Here is a 14,967-nt window from a genome sequence, read left to right on the forward strand (position 1 = left end):
ACCAAATCTTCACCAAATTGTCACTGTCCCTACTTTCAAACCTGCTAATTGCCCTATGACAATGACTCTTGATCTCATCATATGTGACTCTTCATACCGTGCTAGCGAAGTCAAAATCGGTCCTCCACTAGGTTTGTCTGATCAATATCATTGCACTATCAACTGGCATTACAAACTGGCTTCCAGCATACAATTATCACGTTTCAACAGCTCTAAATTTATATACAAGCATGGTAACTACGAAAAAATCAACAAAGAATTAAATAATGTTGACTGGTCGTCTATTTTTAAAGACTTAAATGTAGAACAATGTTACCAACTTTGGCTCAACAAATACAGTGAATGTTGTCTTCAATTCATCCCTCGTATGCCAAACAAACCATCCCCCAAAAAACAACTATGGATGACAAAAGAACTATCATCTCTTATTCGTCTTAAAAAATCGCTATGGGCTCGTAACGTCAGTTCAAAATGGAAAATCACATCACTGGTTGGGGAATATAGGGAAACTAGAAAATTTGTTAAAAAATCAAGTCGTCCTTCTTTAAAATCTTTCGAAATTGCCCTTGCCAATGATAAGCGTAATCCTAAAAGACTGTTTTCATACATAAATAGTAAACGCTCTGTAATAAATCAGATCTCATCTATGCGAATCACCAGTTCCAGTGAGATCATTAGCTCTGACAAAATTACGATAGCCAACTCACTTAACAATCAATTTCAATCAGTTTTCAGCAAAGAGTCATCCAATGACAATCTTCCCCGTTTTGATCGTAGAACTAACACAATCCTCAATAGCATATCTTTTGATACTCTGGCCACTTTTATACTCTCAGCACTAGATATATCTAAATCACTTGGTGTAGATAATGTCAGTCCTCACGTTTTACGCTTTTGTTCTACCTCAATGTCTTCTCCACTTACTCTCATCTTTCAAAATTCAATTGACAATGGTGAAATTCCAAGCTCATGGTCCAAAGCAAATGTAACACCTTTATTTAAGAAGGGCTCCAGAATCGACCCATTAAACTACAGACCAATATCCCTCATCTCGATTCCGTGTAAAATAATGGAGAAATTAGTTAAATAGGCAATCATGCAGCATTTAAAATCAAACAATCTTTTATCAAATAGTCAACACAGATTTTTAGAGAAAAAAGCATGCTTTACAAATCTCCTTGAAACAATGGACTTCTTGACTGGAAATATAGCCAGAAAGCTACCGGTTGACGTCGTATTTCTGGATTTTGCTAAAGCTTTTGACAAAGTCCCACATCAACGAATGCTTTACAAATTAAAAATGTACGGAATCGAAAACAATCTTCTCAATTGGATAAAAGCTTTTCCACTCAACAGGTCTCAACGAGTCATCCTTGGCTACACTCAATCGAATTGGTTATCTGTGACAAGTGGAGTTCCGCAAGGATCAGTCTTGGGTCCAATTTTATTTGTTAATTTCATCAATGATCTGCCAGATGTAATAAGCAAAGAAAACAGTTGTAAGATTTACGCTGATGACACTAAAATCCTAAGCATTGTCAACTCACTTGCTGCTCAACTTCAACTCCAATCAGATATTGACCAAATTGTCCAGTGGACTAAATCTTGGCTTATGGAGCTAAATGCAAAGAAATGCAAGGTCATGCACTTTGGCCAAAAAAAATTAACACCTTTCAAGTACTCAATGGAGGAATTAGGCCCTTGTTCAACAACGACTCGAACTACATTGGAAGCAACTACCTCTGAGCGTGACTTGGGAATTCAAATTAGCAATGATCTTAAAGTAGAAACCCAATCCACCATTGCCTCATGTAAAGCAAATCAAATGCTAGGCATCCTAAAATACACTTTCCAATCTCGTGATGCTTCTTGATGGAAACAACTCTACTCCACCTACATCCGTCCTTTACTTGAGTTTGCAATTCCAGCTTAGAACCCTCATTTGGTGAAGGATGAACAAACTATTGAATCAATACAGCGCAGAGCCACAAAAATACCAGACAAACTAAAAAAGTTAGACTACAAGTCCAGATGTTTACAACTTGGCCTTGTTATCTTCTCTTGTTGAACGTCGTAAATGAGGTGACCTCATCCAAAAATATAAAATTATTAATAACATCGACATAGTCAACTGGCACTTTCCTCTCATCACAATTCCACCAAGAGCAAATCACAGAGAAAGAATTCACCGTGAAAAGTACAGCAATAGTTTAGCTCGTTTCCACTTTTTCAACAATCGCATTGCCAACGCATGGAATATGTTACCAGATAAAGTAATCGGTTCTCCAACTGTCAACAGTTTTAAAGCGAGCCTCGATAAGCTCTAATGTTACTACAGCTCGCAGCTATCCTTAGTGAAAGTTGCAATATGAGCTTCACAAAAACTAACTATAATCTGACATTCTATGATTTGTATTTTGTCAATTATTTTTACTTTTGTTGAAACAAATATATACTATTACTACTACTATATATATATATATATATATATATATATATATATATATATATATATATATATATATATATATATATATATATATATATATATATATATATATATATATATATATATATATATAATTATAAAAACACATTTAATCTCTCTGAAAATTCATATAAGCCTTTCAAAAAACCAAAAATGATGAATTGTTGTACATTGATATTAACTCAAATCATTCACCCCAAATTCTAAAACAAATCTTGATTTCAATCAATGACATGCTAAACCAAAACTCCTCTAATGAAAATGTATTCAATTCCTTTAAACAAATATTTGAAATTACCCTTAACAAAAGTGACTTTGAAAATTTTGATCTAAAATTTGACCCTGAGAAAAATAATACAAAAAAGTGAAATAGAGCTAGAAATGTAGTTTGCTTCAACCCCTCATATAGCAAAAATGTTTCGATTAACATAGGAAAAGTATTTTTAAAATTGGTCGATTAGCATTTTCTGCCCTCTAATAAATTACATAAAATTTTTAGTTGAATACAATTAAAGTTAGCTACAGTTCACAAAAAATATGGACAGAATTATAAAAAGTCACAATAATGCTTTGTTAAACAAAAAAGAAATCCTAAATGAATAAACTACAGAAAATTGTAGTTGTAAACAAAAAAACAATTGTCCAATGAGTGGAAGTTATTCATCAAAAAAATGAGGTATATAAATGTGTTATTTCCTTCAAGAATGTACCTGATAAATAATATATTGACATAACAGAGGGTGAATGGAAAAAACGTTTTGCCATTCCTAAACAATCTTTTGAAAATAAAAAGTATTAAAAAGATACCATGCTGTCAAAATATATTTGGGAATTAAAAGGTAAAAATATTGATGATTTTACGATGAATTGGTTCATCCTTAAGCGCCTTCATATAACAATATTTCCAAAAAATGCATACTATGCCTACAAGAAAAATTTGAAATTATTACACATGCAAATCAAGAATGCTTATTAAACAAAGAATCAGAATTAATTTCTAAATGTAGGCACCAAAATGAATTTCTCCTAAAAAACTATAAAAATAAATGAGCTCAAATAATAGTTAAATTAAATCCCCCTTCTAAAAAAATATTTTTCTATAGAAGCATAAGTAATCATTTCTAAAGAATTCTTTTTATAATATTGTCAGCAAATTCCACAAATGTATGAAAATTTACAGTAGTTAAGACATTTGCGACTTCCTGTAATTAAATTTTTGGTATAAATTGAAGTTTTATTAATTTGATCATTCATTTCTGATGAGTCTTTATTAATGAAAAAAAATTTTTGTTAAGTGATTTTCTAATAATGTATATATATATATATATATATATATATATATATATATATATATATATATATATATATTGTATGTTTTGAAGAAGATGTTTGTCTCTGGAATACGCCTGGGTTTTTAGAATTAGAAGTCAGTTATAAATTCATGCATAGGTGTTAAATCTATCATGGTTTTCTGGAGTGTGACTAGGCTAGCCTAGTGTATTTCAGAGATAAATCTTTTATGCTGGTTACTAACAGCACAAGACTCTACTAAATGACATAAACAGCATAGACTTAGACATTACACCTATACACTCATATGCACATACACCCTTTTACATTGTTTTGCATGCTTTTTGTTCTTTTATAGTTAATATTTGTTTGAACTCATCTTTATTTAGATAATATTTTCTTTTAACAGAATGTGGTTGGAATGTAGAAGAGCAATTTTTTTTTTAAATAGCGGCTTTCTACATGTTTTGTTGATGTACGTTTTTTCCTGTTGTTTTGTCATACAGGAACCGAATTTAAATAGAATAAAATGAGACAATCAAATTTTTTATTGATTGAAGCTATTTAGAATTGAATTTGAACTTTCTTTGTTAGTATAGAATCATTTACAGTCGCATTTTTTAGAACCGCATTTTTTTAGTTAAGTTGTTAAAACTTGTTTCAGTCAAATAATATAGAACCACCAGCTAGAACAGAATTTTCTAGAATTGAATCAGTTAAATAAATTAAAATTTTAATGTATGCATTTGTATATTAAATAGTACATTAAATATTACATTAAATAATACATTAAATAATAAATTAAATAAACACATTTATAAAATCTGCTGTTGCATACTGGACCGTGATTAGTAGCACTATTTTGACTGGCTTCAAAACATCGCTTGCATAGGCAAAGATGGGGGCAAGGGTAAACAACAACTAAGATTGTCAATGAGGCAAACTTTGCAGACATTTTCGATTGGTCTGTCCATCACAGCAGCTTGTCTATTTGATTGAGATTATTCATCAACAGTTTGTTCCTAAAAAAAAGTATAAATATAAATCTAACTAGTAGAATTTCTTGTCACTGTCCCAAAAAAGGGAGGTTCCCACCCTATCAACAACAACAACAACAACAAGCCGCTAACATGAATACAACTCAGTAAATACTTTTTGTTTATTGTTAAAAATTGTAATTAATTGTAATCTTACCTGTTCAATGAATTCTTGAACTTCCTGATCACTTGGCATTTTCATATTGTTGTAGAGGAATGATGCAGCTTCAAGAAATTTTGTTGCAGTCTATTCACCACTTGCAAGTTTTTTTCATACCCATGAAGACGCTCATGCTGCCTTTGACCATCTTGATGCAGTTCTCTTCTATGTTTGGAACAATTTTGGATCTGAAGCATCCCAACTTCCATTGGATAGACAGCCTATTTAAAATTGATACTTTAAAGATGATTTATTTTGATTGATTACATTTTATTGGTTTGTTAAATAATTACATAGTAGCATGGAACAAAGTGAAAATTTTGTTCTGTGCTACAAATATAATTTATTAATACTAACATAAGCAGGTGCCTGTAGATAATGAGCATGCAAAATATAAAGTTTAAAATCGCACAGAATAGGATCTCAACTCCTGCATCTATTGGGTCAGAACACTTAAGTGCTATTATATAAAGACTTTTGTTAAAGCTCGTCCAAGAAATGCCAAAACTTATGGTGTGCTGTTATTGAACGATTCATCTAGGAGTGTAAGGATTCGGACACATTGTTAGTACGATAACGCAGGCCATGAGCAGAAAACATCTCAGGAGATTTTCGGAGCATCCAATGCCTTTTGCAATATTGAACAAGCATTTTCATTTTTTCAGCAATGACACTGTGATGGTTAGCTTCAGTTTTTAGTTTGTCAACTTCAGGCCTTACTAAATTGGGTGGTAGCAAGCACATGGAAATAAACTTACAACACCATTTCCTGATGATTGGGTAATTATTCTTGGTGTATTCTACCTGCAGACCAATGCCCTTAATCTTTTTGAGAATTGCCTGGGCATAATGAAATCTGCAACTGGCTTAGAAAACAGCTTTGACGGAGTTTCCGATTGCAGTTTTATAGTCAACCATCACAATCTGTGGCACTAAAGTTGGAGAAAGTTTGTTTAGCTTTTTAAAAACACGTAGGCAGAGACCTTTTTTTTTGTCCAGTCATTAAGACATGCAGAATAGGCAGGATCATTGTTCCGAACTCCAGTGAAATATTGAACATCTGACCATCATGGAAAATGGCAGAAACCTCATAAAATGTAGCATCAACACACAGGATAGTGATTTCTGAAAAAGACAAATTATTAACATTTAAAAACAGCTGGGATCTAATAAAAAATTATTTTAGGTTAGGTTTCCCCATTTTGATATTGAAATGATTTATAGCTTAAAAATGATCTTTAACAAAAGAACAAAGCTAGTTGATCCTCAAACTCTACAAGCGACTTCTTCGTGCACTCTGTAGAATTTGCTCACACTTTCTGAAAGTAAGTGCTGCATTGACACCTTTAGTTGAAGACTGGATGACATTGTTGTAAATTTCACTCAAAGGTAGCTGTGTAGTTAAAGCCATGTAATGCATTTTCTCAAGAGCTGAAAAGTAATCAATGTTTTGGGGCCTAGTTCCACAAGTGTGACCATGTATTGTCTCAAGTAAATTAGTTGACTAAACTATTTTTGCACTTCCGTCACAAAGTTGATGGTGCTTACACTTAAATACAAAAACCATTGTTTTCCTTATTTTTGATGTAGCCTAAGTCCCCTGCAACATACACAAATGTTTTCTGTTTGTCACCTTCAATTTATTTTTCTTTTCCTTTTTGCTATTTTAAATTTAAACAAAGCTTGATATATTTTCACATGCATTTGTTAGACTTTAATGTTTACTTAAAATTTTGCAACAAATAAAATATATTATTTTTGAAAATAATAAAAATCTTTTTTTGCGGGATCATGTACATGAAAACCTTCAACACAAAAACCAGTTTGAAAAAATTATGCCGTCTTTCAACTGCAATAATATCACACATGCATTAAAATTACAATTGTAAAAAAATTTGATTGTAAAAAACTCGATGCTAAATTAATTAACTGTGAAAAATAATTAAGTTTTTAGTTTCATTTAACTTTTAATGATATTTGATCATCTCAATATATGTTCAATAAATTCGATTCTAGAAATTAAATTAGTCAACTTGGTTCTAGAACATTTTCACAAATTTGGTTCTGGCATTGGACGTCTTGTTTTGTTATGGTTTCAAAGCTACGTTTATTCAGACCATAGAGAAAACTTTACTTTTTTGAAATTTCGATTTTGTTATGGTATCAAAGTTATTTTTGATCCGTACCATAGAGAAAACTTTACTTCTAAACAAAGTTTTTTCCCGCTTCTTACATCATTTTTATATCACGCCTTATATCATTATTAAATCAACCAAAAATATTTTTTGTTAACCATACATCTGGCTAAAAATTATCTAGTTTTATTTCAGTATTTAGTTAGTCTTATTACAGTACTTATTAATATACTATTTATCCGCTTATTTTCATATTATTACTATTATTATTACTATTATCAAGGAATTTTTATGCTATATTATCTAACATCCATTACTCAGCTTTATTTTATTTTGTTTTATTTTTCATATCCACAATTTTCGTCTTTTATTATTATTCAGAGAATTTCTCATATCCTTCACCACATGTTAACTTTTTTGCAGGTGATATTTTTAATCGTTTTTGTGCGACGTTTTTTTGCTATCATAGATTATTTAGTATTTGTAATGATTTTGGGTTGTGTGGGTTGCTCGTTTTCTTAAGACCAAAGTATTTGTTTTTGTGAAATTTTTATAAAACATGATATCTAGATCTGTAAAAATAGGGACTTTTTATTTTTATTGATTTATTTTCTACAAGACTTCACTTGTGAGATAAACAACAATTTTCTTTCTGATAATTGATTAGAATACTCTTCAAGTTAAGACACACGTTAAAGCAAATGTTTCAAACTTTTTTTCTGAAATAAATTATGTAAAAAATCTTTCTAGTGCAGAGTTTAGGTTTTCTTGCTATTATACTCAGTTACACACTTCAAGAGATCCTGGGTATAATCAGGGTGGGAAGAATCTCGTTTGTACCTATCTCAATGAACCTTGAAGTTCTAGTGCAAGGCTTCTGTTGCCTGCTCACTGAAGAGGCCCAATCCCATTTTTTTCTTGATGAACTGAAACACATGGAAAAACACTGCATGCGCTTTAGGGGTAACTGAAATCGGAAGTTTAATGTAGCTCTGTTGGAATTGAGTAATCTTGGATTCGTAATCAGGGTCCAAATTCTGGCAAAAGCAAGAAGTCACAACATTCTTAAATAGCTTAAGTGTTTAAATGAAGCCATGAGCTTGAGCAAAATTTTCCTTTTCTGAAAGCAGTTGGAGTTTGCTCACACCTTTCAAGAGCTTCATGCAGTCATTCCCATTGAAATGACCACCATGGAAAGGCTGGCTGGGAATGTGAAGTGATGAGGGCCATTCCTTGGCTTTGGGCCAAAGATCACAAAGAGTTTTAATCAAGTGATTTACCACACCAAGTAGCAAATGAAGCTTCATGGGTGGGATAGCCTCAAGGACGAGCTTGTCATCTGGAAAATTAAGTATTAGCAAGTGAACAACATTTTTGAAGTCATTTGATTTTCTCGAATCTCCTCCTGCTCTGATGAATTCAGAATGTTGTCTTCTGATCTCACCGAAAGTTCTCAGGTGGCTACAGTTTTGGAGATTTGGTGATGAGGCATCACACCAACAACATGGATGCTTGCTGCTGTGAGACTGTATTCCACATAAAATGTTTGAGATCGCAAGAAATGATGAGAAATCTATCTGACATTCTTCTTGAACTTGAATGAGATTTAAAATAGCCTTCACATTATGGTAGCTCTCTGAAGTGTTTTGTGCAAGTGCTATCAGGATTTGTTGCTTTACACTTGTTGTTTTGATTGAGGGTTGAGACATCAGTTTGATAGTTTTCTGAACTGGGCTCTTTGGTGGCGTTTCATCCTCCTCCAAAACAATGTGAGTGAAGCTTACTTTCAGAAAGGAGCCTCCTCCATCAATTCCCAACTTCAAAATGGCAGATTCTGTTAATTTTTGAGCTGATTTATAGGCTTCACTGAGACTGTTGAGACTTTGACAATGAACCACCTGGCATGATTTCTTATTTTCTGCCAGAGTTATGGTGCTGACAATAAACTGATAATGAAGCTTTTGGCCAACTTGAGCAAGTTTTAGAGGAAAACTTGGCTCCACCAAGGGATTCAGGGCTGAGCCAAGTTTTCGCATTCTATTGTTGGACAGTCCAGTATTCTGCTGTATTTGAACTATATTTTCCGTTGTAAGAGGTTCTTTAAAGAGTTGCTGAGCTGATGAAGGACCTAAACAAAAACAATAGAAAATTCAAAATTAAGTGATTAAACTATATTGAGATTGGAGAATTCAATTTAGAACAAAATATAATAAAAATTTTTTTTAAGTAAATTAAATTAGAATCAATTAAGAATATTGAAGGAGTATTTTTAATTTAATTTTGCCTCTCCCTATTTAGCCCTATTAAAATATTTGATTGTGAAGTTCAAACGTTTTTATAAATTAAATTACCAATATCAAATCAGCACAGCATACCTCTTCTCATAGACACTATCTTTCCACTTGGTTGACTAAGCCTAATAGTTCCATTTGGAGAGGCACTTTTAGAAGCCAAAACTGCTGATGCAACTTGCTCTGCTCCTATGGGATCTGCAGCTGCAATTTTCCTCAGATTTTCATGGCGAGTTCCTAAAGTGCAGTTGTGAGGAAGCTCACATTCAATATTTGACAAGCACTTTGTGCAACGTTTTTCAGCACTTCGAGAAGCCTGCTGTGGAAGTTTGGGCTCTGAGTCTTGGAATTTGCTGAATGGATGCTTTTCTTGAGCTCGGCAATTTGGTAGAGTAAACACTCACAAACGTAATAAAAACGAGTTGCAGGTTTGATTAAAATTGTCTCAAAGTGGTAAAGCTTTGGCTCAATGGTTGTTTTCCCATCACAAAGCTTTCCAATCTGATATCGGCATGAGATACAAGTAGCCAAAGGCACTCTCTCATCATTGAAATCAAAATCTTTCTGGATTTGTTGAAAGATTATTGATTTGTAGTTTTCGGTCAGCTCTTGGTCACCTTTTTTCACGCAAATGACACAAACAGATTTTCTGCATTCTTCATGGGTGTTTGCAAACGTTGGCATCTTCAAACTTAACAAATTTATTCATAAAAACCTTGTTTACTATTTTCTTTGTTTTGTACAACTCCCTCTTCCGGAAAAAAATCTGGATATGGACACAATGTTTGAGCTTTCAAAAATGCTCTTGAATCAACATAATAAATCAAATTTTGAAAAAAGTTATAGAAATAAGAAAACTTAAATATTTGATTGGCAACATTTCTTATTTTATTAATTTTTTTTACAGAGCATGTTTGCTGTATGAAATTAGCGCTGACAAAGTCCGAATTTAGATTTATAAATACTTAGAGATGTTAATGAGGGATTTCAGAACACCTCAATATGAACTCCCATAGACATGTACTATTACCAACTGAAAGGATTTTCTTAGGATATTTCATTGATATTAGGACCCCAAATTTACAAACCGTGGTTTTTGTGTTTCTATTAGAATTTTAATTTATTGTGTTTTCATACTTTCTTTCTGTGGTATGGTAAGTGATTTATTTAGTTATTTTTATTTATATTGTATGTGTTTATAAATTTAAAAAAAAAAGTTTTATTATTGTAAGTATTTTTTGGGTCTGTCTTATATATATATTTTTTATTTGTATATATATATTTTTAAATATTCTTCTATTAATCTTTATTTTTGTCTTGACAACTGTCAAAATGTGCTTTGTTTGAAAAATAATTCTCCTTTATTCTAATGTGCTTCATTTTTCCCTCAGTCGTTCATTGCTCATGTGTGACCATTCGGCGAATTTATATGCCAAAGTTTTTAAATAATAATACTGATTCATCAATGTTTAACAAATCTATTCTCAGAGTGGTTTCTGTGGTTTTAAATACAAAAACTACTAAATTCTTCTGTATTGGTAAAATATTACATTGCCGATATTTTAAACAAGTATACTCATTCTATCTACATAAAGGAAGAGAATGCAAATGTGTCTTTTTTTAAAGCACAAATAAATAGTAGATTTGGAAAAATAATTGTTGATCAAGAACTTGTAAAATTTATGCAAAATCAGATTGGTTAAAGGTGCTGAGTGGTGTTCTACAAGATTGTTTACATGGGCTGTTATTATTTTTGTTATATATCAATGGTTTACCATTTGAAATTAATAAAATGTAAATATAAAAAATTCAAAATAAGCCTTAACAACTATAGAAAAAGACATTTGTATTATGATATCAAATACTATGAAGTTGAATCACCGTGTAAATATAGTTGTAAATAAAGCAAAAAATCAATTAGTTCAATTAAATCATTTACTTACAAGGACAAAAACGCAATAAATATTCTGTACTGCACTTTTTCTTATTCTTGGCTTAGTCTTGAATATACAGACTTGTTCTTGAATATGCATCACTGGTAGAAAATACCTGTTATAAAAATGATATACAAAAGATCTAAACTCCCCCCCCCTCCACCTCAAATAATAACCAACTAAATTGAAGGTCAAAATATTATGTAGATGAATTTTTTAAACGCCATTTGAATTTATTTTTTGAAATCAAACCATAAAACGTTTTGTAAAAAATTGTTAAGTTTTTTAAATCTAATTTTTAAGAATTTTTCCAAACTTTTTCAATTAATTTTTGAAAAGTATTTATTTGATAACGTTTTGAGAAACCCAAATGAGCTTGTTTTTTAAAAAAAATTTAATTTCCATTAACTTGAAGCGTCTTAAAACATTCTGTAGTGCGTTATTTACATCTGCAAGTTTTATTGAAGTAACCTTTATTTGATAATATTATTTCCTTTTTTTTTAATAATTTTTTTTTTATATCTCTATTTTTTCCATCTTTTATTTGTTGTCAAATTTTATTGCAATGACGTATTTTTTTTTAGCCCTTACACAAATTGTTAAGTATAGTAAAATCAAATTATCGGATGAAATGCCCTGAGAAATGTCCACCATTTGTTTATCAGTTGATGCTAAAGTGTTGGGATGCAGATCCTAATAGAAGACCATCGTTCAAGCAATTGCACAATGAACTCTTTAATCCCGAGAGAGAAACTAAATTATGAATAGAAATTTTCAATTATATGTTTTTTATATCTCAATTTTTGAGAGATATCAATCTAGGTCATTTTTAGAATTTATGATTATGCGTCTTTTGTCAATCATCATTTTAGAGGGGTTTGCGACATAATTAGTCTCCGATTCTTCAATACGTTTCTTTTTTCTTTCAGTTTTATTTTTTAAACTTTCACACTGATTAATTAACTTATATATTATAATTTTGTTTCCAACCCTCTAATGCGCGCCCAACACTCTAAAATTTGGAAATTTGTTTTTCAAACATTCATGTGACTAATTACAACCTAAAAACAGTTTATATATATTTTTGTAGGTAATGGTAAACTATGGTAACCGGTTTATTTTTAATAGTTTAAATGGAAATTTGTAATATCATCTTTATTTCTTTTCATGACTTCAACCAGCCGTTTTGCATATATTTCTATATAATTCACTATGCATATATATATATATGCATATATATATATATATATATATATATATATATATATATATATATATATATATATATATATATATATATATATTTGTGTGTTTATGTGGCTAAATTATTAGTTTTATAATTAGAAATTATTGCACACTGCACAGATTATGGTTAAAAATTTTAACACAATCAAAAATTATCATATTAACAATTTATTACATATTCTAATATTAAATGTTTAAATTAATATTTAAGATTTTAATTAAAATTTCTCTTTAAAATTAAGACACTATTTAAGTCATCGATTTAGCAAAATTTACATAAAAAATGTTCGGAAAACTAACTAATAAAAATGTTTTTTTGTATTTGGTTGGACCGTCCTTTGTAGAAACTCCTTATGGGTATACTTTAGTAGGGTGAAACGAGATGGGGTGTAGGTGTTTAGTTTGGTGAGGAATTTTATGAGGAATCCGAATCTGAAAAAATTAAATAAAAGAAAATAACATAATCAAAAAAAAAATTTTTTTTGTCAAATTCTCATATGTCAAAATCAATGGATCAAAACAAAAACTACAGGTCTACAAAAAAAAAATTTATTTTTTTCGCACAAATTATTTAAACTTTTATGTATTTCTTAAAACTGATTTCAAATCTAAACTTTGTTTTTGTCAGCAAGCTTGAGTTTTTTTGCAATTTTAATTTTAGCAATTTATCAAAAATAAGGGTTTTTTATTGGCATTTTTATTAAATAATTAAGTAATTGTGACAATGTTTTATTTTTTTAGATTAAATATTGAGTAAGACGTAATAATTTCGCCACTAATTCTTTCAATTTAAATAACTTGAGAACTAAAAATGAAAATCGAACTTTTTTTTTTATTGGTAATAATATTTTTAAAAACTTTACATACTTTCACTTTTTTTTTTTTTTTGAATAATTAAAACATAAAAAATGGGGTGGCGAAATTACCCCAATAAAATCTAATTTTGGGGAATTTCGCCACCTATTTTTTTTGCAAAAAATTTTTATTTTAAATTATAAATCTTAAAAACACATTTAAAATCAGTTAATCAGAGGTATGGTGACATATCCCTCCCTTCATCTTTTTTACCTATTTTTTTTTTCTTTTTTTTAGAAATGTACTGTAGGATATTTTGAAAACCGTGAAAACGGTCCTGTGGGGTAGGGGGATTTGGTTGACTAAAAAAAGAGTGTTAAAATAATCAAGCAAACTTGACAAAAAATCAATTTACAAATTATAATAGAATATATAGATAGATGAAGAGATAAAAGTCATAAGCTAAGTGTTTTCTACATTTTACTGAGCATTTCATTTTCAATAAAATTCTATTGTATTTTTTTTGAGTCGACATTTTTCACAAACCCATTTTTGACAAGAACTTTTCTCACATTGCTACCAAAAGTTTTGATAATCATTTGTTACGCCATTGAATGGCTTTTAACACTTTGATTCACTGCATTTATTCTTTGCTATATTTGAATTTATGTTTTCGCCGTGGTCATCTTCTGCACTGCCAATCATCAGTTTTCTTTGCTTTGGTTTTGGTTCTTAGCTTGTTTTTTAGCTTCTGACTCTTCTTTTTCTACTTCACTTTTCTTAAATCTTGCTCAAAATTCAATGAATCTGTAACTCATTTACCTTCGACTTCAACTTTGACTTGCTTTTTGAGCTTTTGATTTTGATCTCTTATTTGCAGGTTCCTTTTAAGATTCCTTTCAATTACTTGGCTCGCCAATTGTATTACTTCTCGAGCTAATTGAGGAGTGATGAATGATGGTAGTTGAGATGCTGTTGATGGAGTTGTTGGTACTGCTTGTGAAGCATTTTTGATGGATTTGTCACTGCTATTTGTACAGATGTTGGTGCTGGTTTTGGTAAAGACCTGTATTTTTAAAACCACTGACTGCATGTGATCTCTTCAAATCCTCCACTGATGAATCTAATTTCGAAAGCAACAGAGTAAACGTCAGCTTATCAATATTTCTAAAACCAGTTTCTCTGTAGTATTGTTGAAGAATAGCGCGCCAGACATTTTAAACGTGACAGTAAACGCCCAAATTGAGTGGTTGAAAAATGTTAAAGAATGGGATAGTAAAATATCAATATTATCCTTTCGATATAGCTGAATTGGTGCCATAGAAACATGATTTAAATGACCATCATCTATTAAAACTACTCGGCCTTCACGATTTATATTTTTAAAAGGAATGAAGCCAAAATTAATATATTGTACAAATTGATCCTCCTCCATCCAACGAGAAGGGGACTTTGTAGCACGTACCTGAAGGTCCACCAATACCCCATTAAGCCCAAAAATATTTTGCTTTGTAGACAAAAATTGGTGACGAGTAATCAGCGTTGGCATTGCAGCAATTATTGACAAGGTAATGAACTTTTTCATTATTGCC

Source organism: Hydra vulgaris, chromosome 13 (genome assembly GCF_038396675.1).
Source record: "Hydra vulgaris chromosome 13, alternate assembly HydraT2T_AEP".
NCBI classification, from domain to species: Eukaryota; Metazoa; Cnidaria; class Hydrozoa; order Anthoathecata; family Hydridae; genus Hydra; species Hydra vulgaris.